Here is a 23,041-nt window from a genome sequence, read left to right on the forward strand (position 1 = left end):
GCTGAGTTCTCAGTGTAGAGGCGGCATTGAATCGATGCTGGATCCACCTAGGTGGGTATAAATGTTTATTTCCTTTTTAAATGCAGTACTTGTAAATGCTGCTAGGTCCTGTATTCTGTCCAATTGGAAGACCGGACAAACCCCATCAATTAATCAGTGAATCGATGCAGTAGACGACATAAAAACTACGGAGAACCTTGCCGTGTCTCTGCGAAAACAAGAACGCTTTTGAAAAACATGGTTTTATTGGACTCCGTTCCAATTTTCTGCAGCATACAAAAATTTGTTGACTGCCGATCCCCTTCAGGTAGAGAGTTGAGGAGTACTCCCCCACCCAATCCTGCCAACCCCTTACCCCCATCTCTCTCTTTCTTATTTATTTTAATCCCTTCTCTTTTTTTTTTTTGCTCTGTCCATTTCTCCCCCTATTTTTCTTGTTCTTTTATCTGTAGCTTTGTTCTTAAAACCCTAAAAACATAGGCGGGGCTTGTCTTTAACCCTTGTAGGCGACCCTTGAGTGGTATTATCAGCAGAGCTCCTGTCTGTTCCTCTGTCTATGTATGTGTATATATATATATATATATTTATTGAAATATATTTTGAAATATATTGAATATGGCCAAAATGGTAGCATTTCAAATATATGTCAATATATTTGGCAACAATATTTTTAAAATATATTTCAGATATATTTTTCTTCCATGGGGGAATGCAGTTCAATTCTGTTAATTACTGATGCAGCCACTGATCTGGGGGTAGCTCTACACTACACTTATGCATAATTAATAGACTCAATGTGTATAATTCTCCACGAGGGCCGGATTAATCACACTGAAGTCTATAAACACACAACTATTGTCGCCTAATACAGAACCCCTGTGCTGGGATTACTTCTGTTACACAACATTTCTTCTTTACCGGATCCCAACCTTGCTAGGGACATGGTGACCATGTGTATATAAGTTTATAAATAATGACTGTATTTTTACTGGCAATGAGAAAAAATAATGTGTGCCGTATAACTATGGAGAAAAAAAAAAACTTTTTGCCTTGGGGTGCCTATAGGTACAGGCGTGCTTTGCCTAAAGTTAGTAACTCACGTTTCTGATTCGTCCAACTCCAGGACTTCAGCCACATGCTGGATATCGAGGAGACTCCAACAGGTAGCAATAGGAATGACAGGATAATAAAACAGGAACACCACACACATTTCATTCAGTGTGCTTGGTCCTCCCTGAAAAAGACAAAGTCAACATCATTTAAATAAACACAATGCAAACATATATATATACAGTTGCAAGAAAAAGTATATGAACCCCTTGGGATTACGTGGAGTTTTGCATGAATTGGGCATAAAATGTGCTCCGAACGTCATCTAAGTCACAACAATAGAAGAACACAGTCTGCTGAACATAATACTACACAAACATTAGATGTTGCCATGGTTTAATTTCACATAACATGTAAACATTCACAGTGCAGGGAGGAAAAAGTATGTGAGGCCCTAGCTTAATGACTTCTCCCAGAGCTAATTGGAGCCAGGAGTGAGCCAACCTTGACTCCAATCAGTGTGATGATATTGGATGTGTTGCTGACAGCTGTCCTGCCCTTAAAAAACACACACCTGTTTTGGGTTTACTGGTTTCAAGAAGCACTGTCTGATGTGAACCATGCCTCGCAGAAAAGAGCTCTCAGAAGACCTACGATCAAGAATTGTTGACTTGCATGAAGCTGGAAAGGGTTACAAAAGTATCTCCAAAAGCCTTGATGTTCATGTGTCCACGGTAAGACAGATTGTCTACAAATGGAGAAAGTTTAGCACTGTTGCTACTCTCCCTAGGCGTGGTCGTCCTGTAAAAATGACTGCAAGAGCACAGCGCAGAATGCTGCATGAGGTAAAGAAGAATCCCAGAGCGTCAGCTAAAGACCTACAGAAATCTCTGGCACATGCTAACATTTTTGTTGACACATCTACAATAAGGAAAACATTAAACAAGAATGGAGTACATGGGAGGACACCACGGAGGAAGCCATTGCTGTCCAAACAGAATATTGCAGCACGTTTGAAGTTTGCAAAAGAGCACCTGGATGTTCCACAGCACTACTGGCAAAATATACTGTGGACAGATGAAACCAAGATTGAGTTGTTTGGGAAGAACACACAACACTATGTGTGGAGAAAAAAAGGCACAGCACACCAACATCAAAACCTCATCCCCACTGTAAAACATGGCGGAGGGAGCATCATGGTTTGGGGCTGCTTTGCTGCCTCAGGGCCTGAACGGATTGTTGTCATTGATGGGAAAATGAATTCTAGAGTTTATCAAGACATTTTGCAGGAAAACGTACGACCATCTGTCCGCCAACTGAAGCTCCGCAGAGGATGGGTGATGCAACAGGACAATGACCCAAAGCATACAAGTAATTCAACAAAACAATGGCTGCAACAGCACAGAATACGCCTTCTGGAGTGACCCAGTCAGAGTCCTGACCTCAACCCGATTGAAATGCTGTGGCATGACCTTAAGAGAGCGATTCACACCAGACATCCCAAGAATATTGCTACACTGAAACAGTTTTGTGAAGAGGAGTGGTCCAAAATTACTCCAGATCGTTGTGCAGGTCTGATCTGCAACTACAGGAAATGTTTGGTTGAGGTTCTTGCTGCCAAAGGAGGGTCAACCAGTTATTAAGTCCAAAGGTTCACATACTTTTTCCTCCCTGCGCTGTGAATGTTTACATGTTATGTGCAATTAAACCATGGCAACATCTAATGTTTGTGTAGTATTATGTTCAGCAGACTGTGTTCTTCTATTGTTGTGACTTAGATGACGTTCAGAGCACATTTATGCCCAATTCATGCAAAACTCCACGTAATCCCAAGGGGTTCATATACTTTTTCTTGCAACTGTATATATATATATATATATATATATATATATATATATATATATATACACACATACAGTTGTGTTCAAAATAATAGCAGTCAGACATCACTAACCGGATCAATCACTGTTTTTGGTAGAAATGATATTTCTACATGGCAGATAATTTCCTAGCAGGTGTAGTAGAGTAATAGAAATCCAACAGACCCAACAGTCATGACATGCATGCTGCTGATTCTGTGTCATTAAATCACTCATTGTAAGGGGCGTGTTCAAAATAATAGCAGTGTGGAGTTCTATTAGTGAGGTCATTCATTCTTTGAAAAACAGGTGGCAATTATTGCCCTTATTTAAGGAAGGAAGGCAGCAAATGTTGTACATGCTGGTTACAGTGCATTTCTCTCTGAAATTCTGAGGAAAATGGGTCGTTCCAGACATTGTTCAGAAGAACAGCGTACCTTGATTAAAAAGTTGATTGGAGAGGGGAAAACATATAAAGAAGTGCAGAAAATGATCGGCTGCACAGCTAAAATGATCGCAAATGCTTTAAAATGGCAACCAAAACCTGAAAGACATGGAAGAAAGTGAAAAACCACCATTGGAAGAATAGCCAAAATGGCAAGGACTCAGCCAACAATCAGCTCCAGGAAGATGAAAGAAGGTGTGACATTCCCTGTGAGGACTGTTACAATTAGAAGACGCCTATGTGAAGCCAAGCTATCTGCAAGAAGCCCCCGCAAAGTCCCACTGTTGGAAAAAAGACGTGTGCTGAAGAGGTTACAATCTGCCAAAGAGCACATTGACTGGCCTAAAGAGAAATGGCGCAACATTTTGTGGACTGATGAAAGTAAGATTGTTCTTTTTGGGTCTAGTGGGCGGAGACAGTTTGTCAGACGACCCCCAAACACTGAATTCAAGCCACAGTACACTGTGAAGACAGTGAAGCATGGTGGTGCAAGCATCATGATATGGGGATGTTTCTCATACTACGGTGTTGGGCCTATTTATCGCATACCAGGGATCATGGATCAGTTTGAATCCATCAGAATACTTGAAGAGGTCATGCTGCCTTATGCTGAAGAGGAAATGCCCTTGAAATGGGTGTTCCAACAAGACAACGACCCCAAACACACCAGTAAATGTGCAACATCTTGGTTCCAGACCAACAAGATGGACGTTATGGAGTGGCCAGCCCAATCTCCGGATCTTAATCCAATAGAAAACTTGTGGGGTGACATCAAAAATGCAGTTTCTGAGGCAAAACCAAGAAATAGAGAAGAACTGTGGAATGTGGTCCAATCATCCTGGGCTGGAATACCTGATCACAGGGGCCAGAAGTTGGGTGACTCCATGCAACACAGATGTACAGCAGTTCTCAGAAACAGTGCGACTACAACCAAATATTCATGAAGTCATTCAAAGGAAAGCAAAATCTTCAAACATTTTTCAGTTTATATAGTGAATGTTTGAGTTTGTAAAGAAGAATACAAACACTGCGATTTTTTTGAACCGTCTAATATTCACTTTTCTTCCATTTTTTTAGAGGAACAACACAAATTTGATATTTTTCTTCATGTTTTGATTTGGAATAGAATGTGTCGTGTTCCCAATGCATTTGTGTGGATGGAAATAAAAGCTATTAGAAGGATTTTGAACTTTATTCACTTTTTTCAACACACTGCTATTATTTTGAACACAACTGTATATATGTGTACCTCGGTTTACAAAAGTAATTTTCGGTTTATGAATGAAAATCCATTGAAAATAATGGCTCGGTTTATAAAAAAATTTTCGCAATACAAACAGATTATTTGGTTTTCAATGCATTTACAAGTTTTTTTTCACTCATGTCCTTATACAGTATTTATGCCTTTAAAGTGCACTTTATAAAGAGTTTTGAACAGATAGAAGACCTTTTTTTCTTACTTGTTTCTTACAAATTATATGAAAAATATTTTTTACAATACATTTCAAATATACTATATGCCTTTAAAAATACAAATCTACATTTTTTGTAAAAATATATGTTAAAATGACCTTTTTATATGTTAAAAAAAAGACCTGAAGAATATATTTAAAAAATATATATTTTTAAAAATATTTTTCATATATTTTGTAATATATAAAAACACATTTCAACATGCAGTATATAGATTTATTGAAATATATTTTGAAATATATTGAATATGGCCAGAATTGTAGTATTTCAAATATATGTCAATATATTTGGGAAGAATATTTTTAAAATATATTTCAAATATATTGTTCTTCCATGTGGGTTGGTACCACATTGGTACTGCACGTCAATCAGATACTGTTCAAGTCAATAAAGTGTCTTTAAAAATGAGATATTTCAGCTCAGCTATAACTGGGCTATGTTCCCTGGGGACTCTTGGGTGTAAACCACCTGGATCTGGTAAATTGTTCACATTAAAGCTTTCCAATCAAATTCCCCCTGATGAAGTCACATGACCCTGTGACGCAACGCGTAGGGGAGGGGCTCTGACGTCACGACATTGCACTGGAGAAGCGAGCAGATCCGAGCACAAGCACAGGCAGACAGCACTGCAGGGGCAGCTACAGAGAGGTTTTTTTACCTACTTTTTACCTGCTGATTGCCATCTATGCCTGTCTGGATCATATATGAGCTGCATACCATCAAGTTATACCTGTTATTGGCAGAAATAAATCCATTTTGTGTATAAGGATAAGACACTATGGTCTGCTTTTTCCTCTTTTTGACCAAACATCCCATGAGCTGATATAAGGAGGAGTGAACGAGGAAACAACCCCAGGAGGGGAATTGGGAGATCCCAAGAGAGCTATTCAGTGTACTCATAGATACACAGGGAGATAAAGGAGATAACAGGAGGATCCATCCATATGCATGTCCACCTCATAGGACGGCTAGAGCAAAGGCATCATCCCATTTCATCTATCCTGGAAGGATAAAAAGCGTATTTGCCTGGATTCATTCAGGCAAATATAGAGGTGAGCATATAAGGAGACCATCTAGCACTCGGAGAAAAGGAACAGAATATCCACCTGCACATTTATTTTAAAGACTGTATATATATCTGTTTAGCACGTGCACATATGCTTTTGCACTATTAATATAGAGTATACACAGTTATATATAGGTGCAACATAGGTTTTTACCGTGGCACCCATTAAGGCACTATTGCTTTAGGATTATTTACCATGCATGCTATCTATATGTATTATTTCATATGCATTTAGCGGTATAGTCACAGTTCATATTTGGTAATATTGTTATTTGATACACTTTAGAAGCTTAAGCTGTATATATAAATATATAGGAGCGCGGCGCAATCTTTTTTCTATCATTTATACACACTAGCTAAGTGAGTCAGTGCAAGTGCCAGCGCACCTCATACACTTGTAGAACACATTGAACACCTCGATTCATAATAGCTCACAAGTATTCACCATAATTTAATAAAAGATATTTTTTAATAATTTTTCTACAAACATGTTTTCAAATAAGTAGTTCGAGAAAACCGTGACATTTTTGTACATTTGTGTTTAGATCACGGGTGTCAAACTGGTGGCCCTCCAGCTGTTGCCAAACTATAAGTCCCATGAGGCATTGCAAGATTGACAGTTACAAACATGACTCCCAAAGGCAGGGGAATGATGGGACTTGTAGTTTTGCAACAGCTAGAGGGTCGCCAGTTTGACACCCTTGGTTTAGATACTCAGTTTTACATTTTGATAAATTTGCAAACGATTCCTCAAGTGGTTATTCATATATCATGGGATGTGAGTAGCATCCCATTTAAATCAGAATTCTGTCCCTGTGTAACAAATGCATTAGGCAAAGATTGAAGCTTACAAAGGTGACACCTTCTCTGTCAGGGGTGCTGGAGGTACATTCCACCAAAATCTGATCTCCCTGCAGGTAAAGAAAATGACAAATTAAATCTCAGTTTTTGTGTGTATATATATACTGCATGTATACTACATAAATATACATATACGTTGCTGTGAAAAAGTATTTTCCCCCTTCCTGATTTTTTTTTTAATTTGTCACACTTAAGTGATCCAGATCATCAACAAATTTTAATATTACACAAAGATAACTTAAGTAAATACAAAATGCAGTTTTTAATTGATGATTTCATTTATTAAGGGAAAAAAAGTTGACCCAACCTGCCTGGCCCTGTGTGAAAAAGTAATTTCCCCCTAAACCTAATAACTGGTTGGGCCCCCCTTGGCAGCAACAACTGTAATCAAGCATTTGTGATAACTGGCAGAGAGTCTTTCACATCACTGAGGAGGAATTTGGCCCACTCTTCTGTGCAGAATTGTTTAATCCAGCCACGTTGGAGGGTTTTCCAGCATGAAAGGCCTTTTAAATGAATTAAACACAGCATCTCAATCGGATTTAAGTCCGGACTTTGACTTGGCCACTCCAAAACCTTTTTTTTTTTGGAGCCATTCAGACTTGCTGGTGTGTTTCAGATCATTGTCCTGCTGCATAACCCAAGTGCGCTTGAGCTTAAGGTCACAAACTGACGGCCGGACATTCTCCTTCATGTTTATATATATATATATATATATATATATACACATACACTATATTGCCAAAAGTATTGGGCCAGCCCTCCAAATCATGTGATTCAGGTGTTCCAATCCCCTCTATGGACACAGGTGTATACAATCAAGCCCCTAGGCATGCAGACTGCTTCTACAAACATTGGTGAAAGAATGGGTCGCTCTCAGGAGCTCAGTGACTCCAAGCGTGGTCCCGTGATAGGTGGTCACCTGTGCAATAAGTCCATCCGTGACATTTCCTGGCTACTAAATATTCCACAATAAACTGTTAGTGGGATTATAACAAAGTGGAAGCAACTGGGAACAACAGCAACTCAGCCACCAAGTGGTAGGCCACGTCACATTACAGAGCGGGGTCAGCGCATGCTGAAGCGCACAGTGCGCAGAAGTCACCAACTGTCTGCAGAATCAATAGCTAAAGACCTCCAAACTTCATGTGGCCTTCAGATTAGCACAACAACAGTGCATAGAGAGCTTCATGGAATGGGTTTCCATGGCCGAGCAGCTGCATCCAAGTCTTACATCTCCAAGTGCAATGCAAAGCGTCGGATGCAGTGGTGTAAAGCACGCCACCACTGGACTCTAGAGCAGTGGAGACATGTTCTCTGGAGTGACCAATCACGCTTCTCCGTCTGGCAATCCGATGGATGTGTCTGGGTTTGGCGGTTGCCAGGAGAACTGTACTTGCCTGACTGCATTGTGCCAAGTGTAAAGTTTGGTGGAGGGGGGATTATGGTGTGGGGTTGTTTTTCAGGGGTTGGGCTTGGCCCCCTAGTTCCAGTGAAGGGAACTCTTAAGGCGTCAGCATACCAAGACATTTTGGACAATTTCATGCTCCCAACTTTGTGGGAAGAGTTTGGGGATGGCCCCTTCCTGTTCCAACATGACTGCACACCAGTGCACAAAGCAAGGTCCATAAAGACATGGAGGAGCGACTTTGGGGTGGAGGAACTTGACTGTCCTGCACAGAGTCCTGACCTCAACCCCATAGAACACCTTTGGGATGAATTAGAGCGGAGACTGCGAGCCAGGCCTCCTCCCCCGACATCAGTGCCTGACCTGACAAATGTGCTTCTGGAAGAATGGTCCAACCTTCCCATAGACATCCTCCTAAACCTTGTGGACGGCCTTCGCAGAAGAGTTGAAGCTGTTATAGCTGCAAAGGGCTATAGGGCAATATTGAACCCTACGGACCGAGACTGGGATGCTATTAAAGTTCCTAACACGTTTGTCCATATAGTGTGTGTTTGTGTGTGTATATATATATATGGAGACAGAGAGAGAGACACAGAGAGAGACAGAGAGGCTGATGTTGACTGACATCACTCAGCCAGTCCAGACTCTGGAAAGATCCTTACTTTAAAGTCAGGATCCACCAGTATACTTGGATCAGCAGCTGGTTCAGCCTCTCACCAAGCCGCTGAGAGCTTCATCCAGCCGCTCCCGCCCCCTTCATAGCCCGATGCTCCAGTGAGCACTGGAGGAGCAGACAGGACTAACAGTCACTGGCTCTCTGCTTACTAAAGACTGAGAACTTAGCCATCAGTGGTCTCAGTCTTAGAAGCGTTGGGGGACAGATGCAGCATCGGACATCCACCTAGGTGAGTATATTTATTTTTTTTTGGCAACCCCATACTTCTCTTTTAAAAGGCTCTCTCTGAGGTGAGAAAGAGAGGCCGATTCCCAAAGCACTATTGGTTAGCCAAAGTGCCGGAACGGCAAATGTAGGTCCCTTTCTGACATGCTGCATATGTATAAATATATCCATTGTCTTTTAATTCTATGAGCAATCAATACAGTTCTCTGAACCCCAAGGCCAGTCTTCTACAGTGGCATACTAGACAATTAATCATTTTCAAACATATGTTATAAGCTGAGTGGTATTAAACCCTCCTTTTTTTTACATTAAAGTATCCATGTCTACCATGCAAAGTTACACCATATTTATTTTCTTTGTACCCAATCACTCAAAGGTCACATGTCCACCTGTGTAAGGACTACATGTCCCATCACCCTTAGCATCACGTGGCTGTAGTCATGTAATCTTGGATGGGAATGCGCTCATGAGGGTGGCTCTAGTGGTATTCCAGGGGACCTTGCAGGGCAATGTAGCCACTCTGCAAACATGAACAACGAATTGGGAAATTGAAGATATGTGATAGGCTGAAAGTGGTACATGCTGAAGTATACTGCGGTATTTCATTATTTAAATGGAGGGTTTAATAAGACTTTAAAACACAATGGTGGTGATGGTGGTGGTAGGAGGGTGTATTTATCAAAACTTGAGCAGCTTTGCATGGCAGCCAATTATCTTCTATCTTCCGCTTGTTCAGTTAAGCTTTGAAGTTTGAAGCAAGAAGCTGATTGGTTGCCATGCCCATCTGCTCCAGATTCTGGCTGCTCCAGTTTGGATAAATTTCCCCCATTGCACATAATTTCCTAGAATCAGACAACATAAAGTCTAATAAAACAATTACTGATTAGGAAAATTAAAAAAGACACATAAATAAAAGTGGCAACGACAACATGATGCCCCTTTTCCCGAAACCCATATTTATGATATAAAGTCACCCAACGTACAATTTGTACCGTGATCACTCCTGGCAAATCTCTCACTTGTTGGAAATTGAAGTCGTATCTCTTATCTTCCCCCAAGCTCCCAATTAAAGTGCCATTCCTAGTGAGCAAGAACAAGAATTGGGTATTATACAGAATGCTATAACTGGATTGACAGTAACCATTGGATGCCTTGAGGGTGATGTCTTAATCCACTTTATTAGTGCAGTTTTCATTTTTGGGATTTTGCCATGGTACAACATTTAGGTTTGGGATCCCTTTTAAGGGCTATAGTGTGGGTCACTTTTTTCAAGTATATACATGTTTAACATGTATACTACATCTCAACATTCAGAAAGTCAGTATTATCATAGACAGTTCTGGGGGCTGGCAGGGCATCATAAAAAAAAAAACAAAATGCAAGTGTTGGGCTGTGGGGTAGAGGAATTTCTCCAAAAGGTGAAGATCACCTTCAGCAATATTTTCCAAAAATCCCCCTAGTTCTATATCTTTTTAATAGTACATGCAAGTGCTCCTCCCACTCCTGTTTCAAATGCTGCATCACCTCCCACAGGGCCAGGACAAGGGGTGGGCAGTAGGGGCAACTGGTATTATGTGAAGTGGGGGGGGGGGGGGGGCACCACATGGAGAGTTCCTACCTACAAACTGACAGGAGTAGTGATGGCAGCTGCACTACTCCTGTCAGCCTAGAGCTGGAGGAGACAAGCTAGCTCTAGATAGGGAAAGGAGAGAGCCGGGAGGACGTGCGGGCTGTGCCCTCTCTCCTCTCCAGCTCTTCCTCCTGCTACTGCTGCTCTCCTGGATTGGGACTGCTGGATTGCCTCTGTACAGTGTTGGTTTACCCACCCCCATCTCCTCCCGGCAAAGAATGGGGGTAGGCTAAACAAATGCCACACAGTGGTGAGTTGATAGCCAGTGGTATCTTTAGTGCGGGGGCAACCCAATAGCCCTTCAGCAACTGATATCAGTCCCTGCCAGCTGCATGTCAGCTTCCCCTAGGCTTCTCCTCAAGTCTGATGTGTCAAGATGAGGGGGAGCCTGGAAGGTAGGACATCTCAGACATCAGCCATGTTGCATCTGAGGTCTGGGAGGAAAGAAATGCGCTGGGGACACAATGGCCGGGGGGGGGGGGGGCAAAGTAGCAAACACTGGGGGGGGTATTTAAGCTAGAAGGGGGAGGAGAAGATTAGTGTTAGGAGGGTTTTTTTTCGGGGGGGTGCAAGAAAGGGAATTGAAGGGAAAATATGTGTGATAGGAGGATGAATTTGGGGGGGGGGGGTAGCAGGGATGTAAGATTTGTTTTAGGAGGCGAAATTTGGGGGCGGGATGTACTAGGAGGGGTGATTTGGGGGTTTTTTTTAGGAGGGGGGATTTTTGCTAGGAGGGGGGATTTGAGAGGAGGTTCTGTGCTTATAGGGAGGATTTGTGATGGGAGAGGATTTATGCTCAGAAGGGAAATTTGAGGGGTAGAGGGTTGGGCTAGGAGGGGAGATTTGGGAAGCGAGAGCATTTGAGCTGGGAAGTGGGATGAGGGGGGGATTTGTGCTGAGTTGGGGATTTCAGCAGGGGAGGGGGGGATTTGTGGATTTGTACTGGAATAATGGGGATTTTTATTTGCAGAAAATTTTGGCTTGCAGAGAGAATTTATGCTTAGGAGGTAAGCGTGCAGATTAATGCTCAATTTTTTTTTTGGGAGGGGGGGGTTTGCTGCTACACGATGGTCATACATTTTGGTGGACACCATTTGGCATCTTAGTCCTGGGCACTATATATTACTTTGCCCCAGCACTGTCCTCCCATAGCACATGCAGCTGTATGGGTAGAAATGCTCCCCAAAACCACTAGACCCTCAATCCCCCTCCATCCTGCCCAGGCTGAACTTTACAATTGTGCAACCCTAAGTGGCCAATCATTCAGACTGTATGTGTGCACAGTTTGCTATCTCCCTCTCAGCCCATCCAGAGATGCCCGTAGCAAAAGGAAAAAGAAAAAAAAAATAGCGCAGGGCAGACATGACGAGGCCAAGAGGTGGGTAAAAAGACTGGAAAGGGTTAAAGAAAAGTAAGAGGTGGGTATTAATTGAAGGCTGGTACCTGATTGGTAACTGGGGGTTGGAAGGTGGGGGTCTTCTACATCTTTGGGTGTAGATGGGGAGGGTCGTTATGCAGTTTAGTAGGAGACAACAGAGAGAGAGCTTCCCTCCTGCCCTCCCTTGGGGTTGTGTGGGTGTTTTGTCACTCCCCGGGGGGGGGGTTATTCAGGTTCGGGGGCGGTTGTTGGTCTTTGGAGGCGGCACTAATTTTGAAGGTAAAGATAATGGTTTGGGACCCATCGGCGGTATGGTGTGCCCGGGGGGCATTCCAGTTAACCGATGTTTAACTGGAAGGTGGTGGTTCTACACTGCGGATGGTATGTCTGGTCTCCAAGCTGGTGCGTTGTGGCTGGAGACCTAGTTATAGTATTGGTTCCGCAGGTGGATATCGGTTCTGGTTTGGGTGCCTTCGAAGACCAACAGCTTTTCCTATATGTTTCTGTTTTAAGGAATGTTTTGTGTATTGAAGTTGAAGTGTTAACCGTTTCAATACCGTGCAATTTTACCCCTTCCTGCCCAGGCCATTTTTCAGGTTTCAGCGCTCTCACACTTTGAATGACAATTACGCGGTCATACAACATTGTACCCAAACTAAAATTTTATCATTTTCTTCACACAACTAGAGCTTTCTTTTGGTGGTATTTAATCACCGCTGGGGTTTTTATTTTTTGCTAAATTAACAAAAAAATACCAAACATTTTGAAAAAAAACCCACATTTTTCTTTGTTTCTGTTATAAAAGTTTACAAATAAATAATTGTTCTTCATAAATTTAGGCCGAGATGTATTCTGCTACATGTCTTTGGTGAAAATAACCCAAATTAGGATGTATTATTTAGTTTGCAGGAAAGTTATAGAGTTCACAAACTATGGTATAGATCTGAATATTGATCAATCCTGAAGTACTGACAGCCAATCTAATTTCTTGAGGTCCAAGAATGTCAGAATAGTACAGATATCCCCAAATTACCCCTTTTTGCAGAGTAGACAGTCCGACGTACTTCATAAGAGGAATGGCGAGTTTTTTTAAGTTGTTTTTTTTGTCATAATTTTTCGGAAAATTAAAAAATTAAAAAAATTATTTTCCCAGTTTTTTTTTTTACATACTGTCACCAGTGCAGTACAGTGTCATCATATAACTGGCATGGCGGTGAACAGGGACACTGACTGGTGACAGTATGAAAAAAAAATATATATATATTTTTTTTTAATTTTTTTTAATTTTTTTATTATATTTAATTTTTTATTACATTTATTTTTTATTTTTTTTAAGATTTTTTTTTCATATTTTACTATGACCAAAGTAGTACAATGTTACCATAGTAACATTGTACTACTTTGGGGAAGTGATCAGTATTTTTATTTTTTTTTTTTTTACACAATTTGCTTATAGCAAAGAATTACTTTGCTATAAGCAAGCATTTACCTGAATGAAATCGATTCATTCAGCTTTTTTTTTTTTTTTGTGCTTAGCTGTGATTTGGTGACATGTGCATGTGATTAGCTGTGACCATTCACAGCTAGGCACTAGTATACAATGGATGGCATCATGAATGAAGCCATCCATTGTATACAACTGTCATGTGACCTGCTGTGATTGGTCACAGCAGGTCACATGGTACCAGCAACGGGAGTCGGTACTCGGATCTGTCATCGGTCGTGTCCGAGGTGCACGGCCGGTGACAGATCGCACTGCTGCGCCGCTCTGCATTAGCGCAAACTGCGCATGTGCGGGAGCACGCCAAATGGCGTGCACCCGGAGTGCAGAGACAGTTTTGAAGCCGCCAAACGGCCATTGGCCGGGCGGCTAATGGTTAATAAAAGGCCGTGTTGGCCATTTTACTCCAATCGGTGTTATGTTTTTCTTTATTTGATAGGTTATAGGGGGAGGGTACGTGAGAGAGTGAGATGGTGGTGTAGGGGGTCTTGACTAGCCTATCTCTTTGCACTAGTCATGCAAATGGCAGTGCGAGGGGGGGATTGAGGGGCCAGCAGTTTTTGCGGAGAGGACCCTTTGGCCCCTTGTACTAAACTTTGAACGTTTGCTTTAGCTTTTGTACTAAAAGTGTCTATGAACAAAATCAATCCCAAGATCAGAACTAGAGATGAGCGAAGTATTCAAAAATTCGATTCGACTGATTCGGCGAATTCGTGGACAATATTCGATTCGAGTCGAATATATTCGCTGTGAATTTAACTTAAAAAAGGGTGTTTCTAGGCTTCAGAGAGACTTAATATTAGTGCAGAACACTGTACCTTTAATTTAAATGCCCTTGGAGTCTGCTGGGGAAGAGAAATAATACTGTCAGTCAGTATGACATGCAGATGAGTGCCGTCGATCTTAGAATCACCGCACACTTCACTCATTTGGCCAGTCACGGGGCCAAAACCAGTGTTTGGAGCCACAGTGTGGCGGTGGAGGCAGCAGCAATGGGAGGCCATACAGCAACCTATGACAAAATGGAAACCAGCAGGAGTGTGAGGAGACCTCAAAGTGGCACATGGCAGAGTGGGAGCAATGGGAGGCGGTATAGGGACCCATGTCACACTGTGGACCCAGCAGCAGCGTGACCAGGCGGTACGGAGGCCCATGGCAGATTACAGGCCTGGCAGCAGCAATGGGAGGCCCGTAATCTGTCAGCACCCTATGACAAAATGGAACCCACCAGCAGTGTGAGGAGACCTGAAAGTGGCACATGGCAGAGTGTGGCGATGGAGACAGCAGCAATGGGAGGCCGTACAGGGACCCATGAGAGACTCTGGACCTGGCAGCAGCATGAGGAGGTGGTATAGGGGCCCATGGCAGATTAGGGGCCTGGCAGCAGCTATGGGAGGCCCGTAATCTGCCAGCACCCTATGTCAAAAAATTCAACACACCAGCAGTGTGAGGAGACCTGAAAGTGGCACATGGCAGAGTGTGGCGATGGAGACAGCAGCAATGGGAGGCCGTACAGGGACCCATGACAGACTCTGGACTTGGCAGCAGCATGAGGAGGCGGTATATAGGGGCCCATGGCAGATTAGGGGCCTGGCAGCAGCTATGGGAGGCCCGTAATCTGCCAGCACCCTATGTCAAAAAATTCAACACACCAGCAGTGTGTGAGGAGACCTGAAAGTGGCACATGGCAGAGTGTGGCGATGGAGACAGCAGCAATGGGAGGCCGTACAGGGACCCATGAGAGACTCTGGACCTGGCAGCAGCATGAGGAGGCGGTATATAGGGGCCTATGGCAGATTAGAGGCCTGGCAGCAGCTATGGGAGGCCCGTAATCTGCCAGCACCCTATGTCAAAAAATTCAACACACCAGCAGTGTGAGGAGACCTGAAAGTGGCACATGGCAGAGTGTGGCGATGGAGACAGCAGCAATGGGAGGCCGTACAAGGACCCATGACAGACTCTGGACTTGGCAGCAGCATGAGGAGGCGGTATAGGGGCCCATGGCAGATTAGGGGCCTGGCAGCAGCTATGGGAGGCCCGTAATCTGCCAGCACCCTATGACAAAAAATGGAACACACCAGCAGTGTGAGGAGACCTGAAAGTGGCACATGTTTGGGGCATGATTCATGGCGGATTTAGTCAGTTGTGTCAGGAACTGGTGGTTTGAAATCCAGACTAATCCACGCCTGATTCATTTTCACAAACGTGAGTCTCTCCACACTTTGGGTGGACAGTCGTGTCCTCCGCGGAGTTGCAATACCTCCTGCCGCACTAAACACGCGCTCCGATGCCACGCTACTGGCCGGGCATGACAGCCTTTCAAGGGCAAATTCATCTAGTTTGGGCCAAAGGTCAAGTTTCGTTGCCCAGTAGTCAAGGGGATTGTCTACCTCGGTTGGCAGGGTGCTGTCCAAGTAGGCCTAAGCCTGTTGTTTGAGGTCCTGCTCCAGGTCCACCTGATGCTGCTGCTGCTGCGGCTGCGGCTGGTTATTAGTTTCCTCACTGCGCTGGTGAAGAAAGCTACTCATCATCGACTGCAGACTGAGGCAGCTGCTGCTGGTGGAGCTGCCACTGCTCCTACCACCCCACCCCTCCCCTGCTGCCATGGCAGCGTAACGCGAGCGCACAGGGCCCACAGTGTCTGAGGATGGACGTTGGCGCAGACAGGCAGAGACCAGCTGACTACATAGGTGGTTTTTATAGTACGTTATTTTGGCCTCCCTCTCAGCAGGTGTGAAAAAGGCCACCATTTTGGAACGGTAGCGAGGGTCCAACAAGGTGGACAGCCAAAAGTCATCCCTCTGTCTGATGGTTATTATTCGGCTGTCGCTACGCAAGCAACCGAGCATGCTATGGGCCATTTGTGCCAAGGAATGCGAGGGACTCCCTGCCTCCATCTCCACAGCATACTGCCACGGTGCGTCTGGGTCCTCTGTCTCCTCTTCCTCCTCCTCTACCAGATGCTCCTGCTCCTCCACTCCTGTCCGCTGAGTGGAAAAACCACCCATTTCACTCAATAATTCCTGAGCACCAATGTCCTCCTCTACCTCCTCCTCTTCTTCCTGTCCTGCCCCCACATGGGTCATGTGGCGTTGAGATCTGTGCACCACGTCTACCGCACCCTGACCAGCCATTATTAACAGCATTTGTTCCAGGACGTGCAACAGAGGAATGACGTCGTTCATCCCATAGTCCTGCCGACTCACGAATAGCGTGGCCTCCTCAAAGGGCCTGAGCAAGCGCAGGTGTCACGCATGAGCTGCCAATGGCTGACATCTAAGTTACACAGGGAGTACCTTTATCCGCTTTTAACATCAGGAAATCTGTGATGGCCTTTTGCTGTTCGTAAAGGCGGTCTAACATATGTAGGGTTGAATTCCACCTTGTTGCAACGTCACAGCATGAGGAGTCGGTACGGGGGCCCATGGCAGATTACGGGCCTGGCAGCAGCAATGGGAGGCCCGTAATCTGCCAGCACCCTATGTCAAAAAATTCAACACACCAGCAGTGTGTGAGGAGACCTGAAAGTGGCACATGGCATGAGAGACTGTGGACCTGACAGCAGCATGAGGAGGCGGTACAGGGGCCCATGGCAGATTAGGGGCCTGGCAGCAGCTATGGGAGGCCCGTAATCTGCCAGCACCCTATGTCAAAAAATTCAACACACCAGCAGTGTGTGAGGAGACCTGAAAGTGGCACATGGCAGAGTGTGGCGATGGAGACAGCAGCAATGGGAGGCCGTACAGGGACCCATGAGAGACTCTGGACTTGGCAGCAGCATGAGGAGGCGGTATATAGGGGCCCATGGCAGATTAGGGGCCTGGCAGCAGCTATGGGAGGCCCGTAATCTGCCAGCACCCTATGTCAAAAAATTCAACACACCAGCAGTGTGAGGAGACCTGAAAGTGGCACATGTTTGGGGCATGATTCATGGCAGATTTAGTCATTTGTGTCAGGAACTGGTGGTTTGAAATCCAGACTAATCCACGCCTGATTCATTTTCACAAACGTGAGTCTCTCCACACTTTGGGTGGACAGTCGTGTCCTCCGCGGAGTTACAATACCTCCTGCCGCACTAAACACGCGCTCCGATGCCACGCTACTGGCCGGGCATGACAGCCTTTCAAGGGCAAATTCAGCTAGTTGGGGCCAAAGGTCAAGTTTCGTTGCCCAGTAGTCAAGGGGATTGTCTACCTCGGTTGGCAGGGTGCTGTCCAAGTAGGCCCAAGCCTGTTGTTTGAGCTCCTGCTCCAGGTCCACCTGATGCTGCTGCTGCTGCGGCTGGTTAGTAGTTTCCTCACTGCGCTGGTGAAGAAAGCTACTCATCATCGACTGCAGACTGAGGCAGCCGCTGCTGGTGGAGCTGCCACTGCTCCTACCACCCCACCCCTCCCCTGCTGCCATGGCAGCGGAACGCGAGCGCACAGGGCCCACAGTGTCTGAGGATGGACGTTGGCGCAGAAAGGCAGAGACCAACTGACTACATAGGTGGTTTTTATAGTACGTTATTTTGGCCTCCCTCTCAGCAGGTGTGAAAAAGGCCACCATTTTTGAACGGTAGCGAGGGTCCAACAAGGTGGACAGCCAAAAGTCATCCCTCTGTCTGATGGTTATTATTCGGCTGTCGCTACGCAAGCAACCGAGCATGCTATGGGCCATTTGTGCCAAGGAATGCGAGGGACTCCCTGCCTCCATCTCCACAGCATACTGCCACGGTGCGTCTGGGTCCTCTGTCTCCTCCTCCTCTACCAGATGCTCCTGCTCCTCCACTCCTGTCCGCTGAGTGGAAAAACCACCCATTTCACTCAATAATTCCTGAGCACAAATGTCCTCCTCTACCTCCTCCTCTTCTTCCTGTCCTGCCCCCACAGGGGTCATGTGGCGTTGAGATCTGTGCGCCACGTCTACCGCACCCTGACCAGCCATTGTTAACAGCATTTGTTCCAGGACGTGCAACAGAGGAATGACGTCGTTCATCCCATAGTCCTGCCGACTCACGAATAGCGTGGCCTCCTCAAAGGGCCTGAGCAAGCGGCAGGAGTCACGCATGAGCTGCCAATGGCTGACATCGAAGTTACACAGGGGAGTACCTTTATCCGCTTGTAACATCAGGAAATCGGTGATGGCCTTTCGCTGTTCGTAAAGGCGGTCTAACATGTGTAGGGTTGAATTCCACCTTGTTGCAACGTCGCAGATCAGGCGATGCTGTGGAATTCCGTTCTGCCGCTGCAGCTCAAGGAGGGTGTGCTTTGCGGTGTAGGAATGGCTGAAATGCATGCAAAGTTTACGTGACATTTTAAGGATGTCTTGCAGTGCGATGGTGGATTTTAGGAACCGCTTGACAACCAGATTGAACACGTGAGCCATGCATGGCGCATGGCACAACCTTCCTTGACGCAGAGCAGACACCATGTTCTTTCCGTTGTCGGTCAACATGGTTCCGATTTTCAGTTTGCGTGGAGACAGCCATCTGTCGATTTCTCTGTTCATTACACTGAGAAGTTCCTCCCCTGTGTGACTACGTTCGCCTGGACCTGGCAGCAGCATGAGGAGGCGGTATAGGGGCCCATGGCAGATTAGGGGCCTGGCAGCAGCTATAGGAGGCCCGTAATCTGCCAGCACCCTATGTCAAAAAATTCAACACACCAGCAGTGTGTGAGGAGACCTGAAAGTGGCACATGGCAGAGTGTGGCGATGGAGACAGCAGCAATGGGAGGCCGTACAGGGACCCATGACAGACTCTGGACTTGGCAGCAGCATGAGGAGGCAGTATAGGGGCCCATGGCAGATTAGGGGCCTGGCAGCAGCTATGGGAGGCCCGTAATCTGCCAGCACCCTATGTCAAAAAATTCAACACACCAGCAGTGTGTGGAGACCTGAAAGTGGCACATGGCATGAGAGACTGTGGACCTGGCAGCAGCATGAGGAGGCGGTACAGGGGCCCATGGCAGATTAGGGGCCTGGCAGCAGCTATGGGAGGCCCGTAATCTGCCAGCACCCTATGTCAAAAAATTCAACACACCAGCAGTGTGAAGAGACCTGAATGTGACACATGGCAGAGTGTAGCGATGGAGACAGCAGCAATGGGAGGCCGTACAGGGACCCATGACAGACTCTGGACTTGGCAGCAGCATGAGGAGGCGGTATAGGGGCCCATGGCAGATTAGGGGCCTGGCAGCAGCTATGGGAGGCCCGTAATCTGCCAGCACCCTATGTCAAAAAATTCAACACACCAGCAGTGTGAGGAGACCTGAAAGTGGCACATGGCATGAGAGACTGTGGACCTGGCAGCAGCATGAGGAGGCGGTACAGGGGCCCATGGCAGATTAGGGGCCTGGCAGCAGCTATGGGAGGCCCGTAATCTGCCAGCACCCTATGTCAAAAAATTCAACACACCAGCAGTGTGAAGAGACCTGAATGTGGCACATGGCAGAGTGTGGCAATGGAGACAGCAGCAATGGGAGGCCGTACAGGGACCCATGACAGACTCTGGACTTGGCAGCAGCATGAGGAGGCGGTATAGGGGCCCATGGCAGATTAGGGGCCTGGCAGCAGCTATGGGAGGCCCGTAATCTGCCAGCACCCTATGTCAAAAAATTCAACACACCAGCAGTGTGAGGAGACCTGAAAGTGGCACATGGCATGAGAGACTGTGGACCTGGCAGCAGCATGAGGAGGCGGTATATAGGGGCCCATGGCAGATTAGGGGCCTGGCAGCAGCTATGGGAGGCCCGTAATCTGCCAGCACCCTATGTCAAAAAATTCAACACACCAGCAGTGTGAAGAGACCTGAATGTGGCACATGGCAGAGTGTGGCAATGGAGACAGCAGCAATGGGAGGCCGTACAGGGACCCATGACAGACTCTGGACTTGGCAGCAGCATGAGGAGGCGGTATAGGGGCCCATGGCAGATTAGGGGCCTGGCAGCAGCAATGGGAGGCCCGTAATCTGCCAGCACCCTATGTCAAAAAATTCAACACACCAGCAGTGTGAGGAGACCTGAAAGTGGCACATGGCATGAGAGACTGTGGACCTGGCAGCAGCATGAGGAGGCGGTACAGGGGCCAATGGCAGATTAGGGGCCTGGCAGCAGCTATGGGAGGCCCGTAATCTGCCAGCACCCTATGTCAAAAAATTCAACACACCAGCAGTGTGAAGAGACCTGAATGTGGCACATGGCAGAGTGTGGCGATGGAGACAGCAGCAATGGGAGGCCGTACAGGGACCCATGACAGACTCTGGACTTGGCAGCAGCATGAGGAGGCGGTATAGGGGCCCATGGCAGATTAGGGGCCTGGCAGCAGCTATGGGAGGCCCGTAATCTGCCAGCACCCTATGTCAAAAAATTCAACACACCAGCAGTGTGTGAGGAGACCTGAAAGTGGCACATGGCAGAGTGTGGCGATGGAGACAACCCACCGACTGTTTTGCTCGCTGCCAAGCTGCCACCCTCTTCTCCTGATGATGCGGAAGCAATAGCCTGATGACGACGAGGCTGCCAAGTGCGATCAGCCTCATCATCATCAATTAGGGTCTCCGCCTCACTACTAGCCCCCTCGGCTGCATGTGGGTCAGGAGACAGACCTGTCTCTAGACCGGCTACCGAGCCACTCTCCTCGCCACTACTTCTTCGCCTGGCTGCTGAAGAGGCGGATGTCTCCCCCCGTTCCTGACCGCCCTCTGTTAGCTCTTCCTCACTGTACTGGATGACAACGGGAGCACTAGCCTCTGGCTGCGAATAGTGCTGCCTCGACCCCTTCCTCTGCTGCCACGTCTGCTCGCTCCTAAAACATTGCCTCCTCTGCCACTCCTCTGCATGTTGTCTGACATACTCTTTAATTAAACAATTCTGTGTCCCTGAGTAACAATTCTGTGTCCCTGAGTAACGTTTATGTGGCCCTAAGTAACAGTTCTGTGGCCCTAAGTAACAGTTCTGTGGCCCTCAGTAACAATTCTGTGTCCCTCAGTAACAATTCTGTGTCCCTCAGTAACAATTCTGTGTCCCTCAGTAACAATTCTGTGTCCCTCAGTAACAATTCTGTGTCTGTCCCTGAGTAACAATTCTGTGTCTGTCCCTGAGTAACAATTCTGTGTCCCTGAGTAACGTTTCTGTGGCCCTAAGTAACATTTCTGTGGCCCTCAGTAACAATTCTGTCTGTCCCTGAGTAACAATTCTGTGTCTGTCCCTGAGTAACAATTCTGTGTCCCTCAGTAACAATTCTGTGTCCCTCAGTAAAAATTCTGTGTCCCTCAGTAACAATTCTGTGTCCCTCAGTAACAATTCTGTGTCCCTCAGTAACAATTCTGTGTCCCTGAGTAACAATTCTGTGTCCCTCAGTAACAATTCTGTGTCCCTGAGTAACAATTCTGTGTCTGTCCCTGAGTAAGAATTCTGTGTCTGTCCCTGAGTAACGTTTCTGTGGCCCTAAGTAACGGTTCTGTGGCCCTCATTAACAATTCTGTGTCCCTGAGTAACAATTCTGTGTCTGTCCCTGAGTAACAATTCTGTGGCCCTAAGTAACGGTTCTGTGGCCCTCAGTAACAATTCTGTGTCCCTGAGTAACGTTTCTGTGGCCCTAAGTAACGGTTCTGTGGCCCTCAGTAACAATTCTGTGTCCCTGAGTAACAATTCTGTGTCTGTCCCTGAGTAACAATTCTGTGGTCCTAAGTAACGGTTCTGTGGCCCTCAGTAACAATTCTGTGTCCCTCAGTAACAATTCTGTGTCTGTCCCTGAGTAACAATTCTGTGGCCCTAAGTAACGGTTCTGTGGCCCTCAGTAACAATTCTGTGTCCCTGAGTAACGTTTCTGTGGCCCTAAGTAACAATTCTGTGGCCCTCAGTAACAATTCTGTGTCTGTCCCTGAGTAACAATTCTGTGGCCCTAAGTAACGGTTCTGTGGCCCTCAGTAACAATTCTGTGTCCCTGAGTAACGTTTCTGTGGCCCTAAGTAACAATTCTGTGGCCCTCAGTAACAATTCTGTGTCTGTCCCTGAGTAACAATTCTGTGGCCCTAAGTAACGGTTCTGTGGCCCTCAGTAACAATTCTGTGTCCCTGAGTAACAGTTCTGTGGCCCTAAGTAACAGTTCTGTGGCCCTAAGTAACAGTTCTGTGGCCCTCAGTAACAATTCTGTGTCCCTCAGTAACAATTCTGTGTCCCTCAGTAACAATTCTGTGTCTGTCCCTGAGTAACAAATCTGTGTCCCTGAGTAACGTTTCTGTGGCCCTAAGTAACATTTCTGTGGCCCTCAGTAACAATTCTGTCTGTCCCTGAGTAACAATTCTGTGTCTGTCCCTGAGTAACAATTCTGTGTCCCTCAGTAACAATTCTGTGTCCCTCAGTAAAAATTCTGTTTCCCTCAGTAACAATTCTGTGTCCCTCAGTAACAATTCTGTGTCCCTGAGTAACAATTCTGTGTCCCTCAGTAACAATTCTGTGTCCCTGAGTAACAATTCTGTGTCTGTCCC

General features: G+C 46.0%; 1 long non-coding RNA gene across 1 annotated transcript; it reads right to left on the reverse strand.

Annotated features, from left to right (window-relative positions):
• Nucleotides 1–1,145: 1,145 nt before the first annotated feature.
• On the reverse strand, nt 1,146–10,145 carry LOC149449387 (uncharacterized). Its single transcript, XR_016315409.1, has 3 exons — nt 10,047–10,145; nt 6,745–6,804; nt 1,146–1,234 (listed from the first exon to the last, which is right to left on the reverse strand). It is a non-coding gene; the product is annotated as an uncharacterized LOC149449387 (long non-coding RNA).
• Between the last annotated feature and the right edge of the window lie 12,896 nt (nt 10,146–23,041).

The sequence above is a fragment of the Staurois parvus genome, unplaced genomic scaffold (assembly GCF_062004578.1).
Source record: "Staurois parvus isolate SC_StPar_1 unplaced genomic scaffold, SC_StPar_1.0 ptg000621l, whole genome shotgun sequence".
Lineage (NCBI taxonomy): Eukaryota > Metazoa > Chordata > Amphibia > Anura > Ranidae > Staurois > Staurois parvus.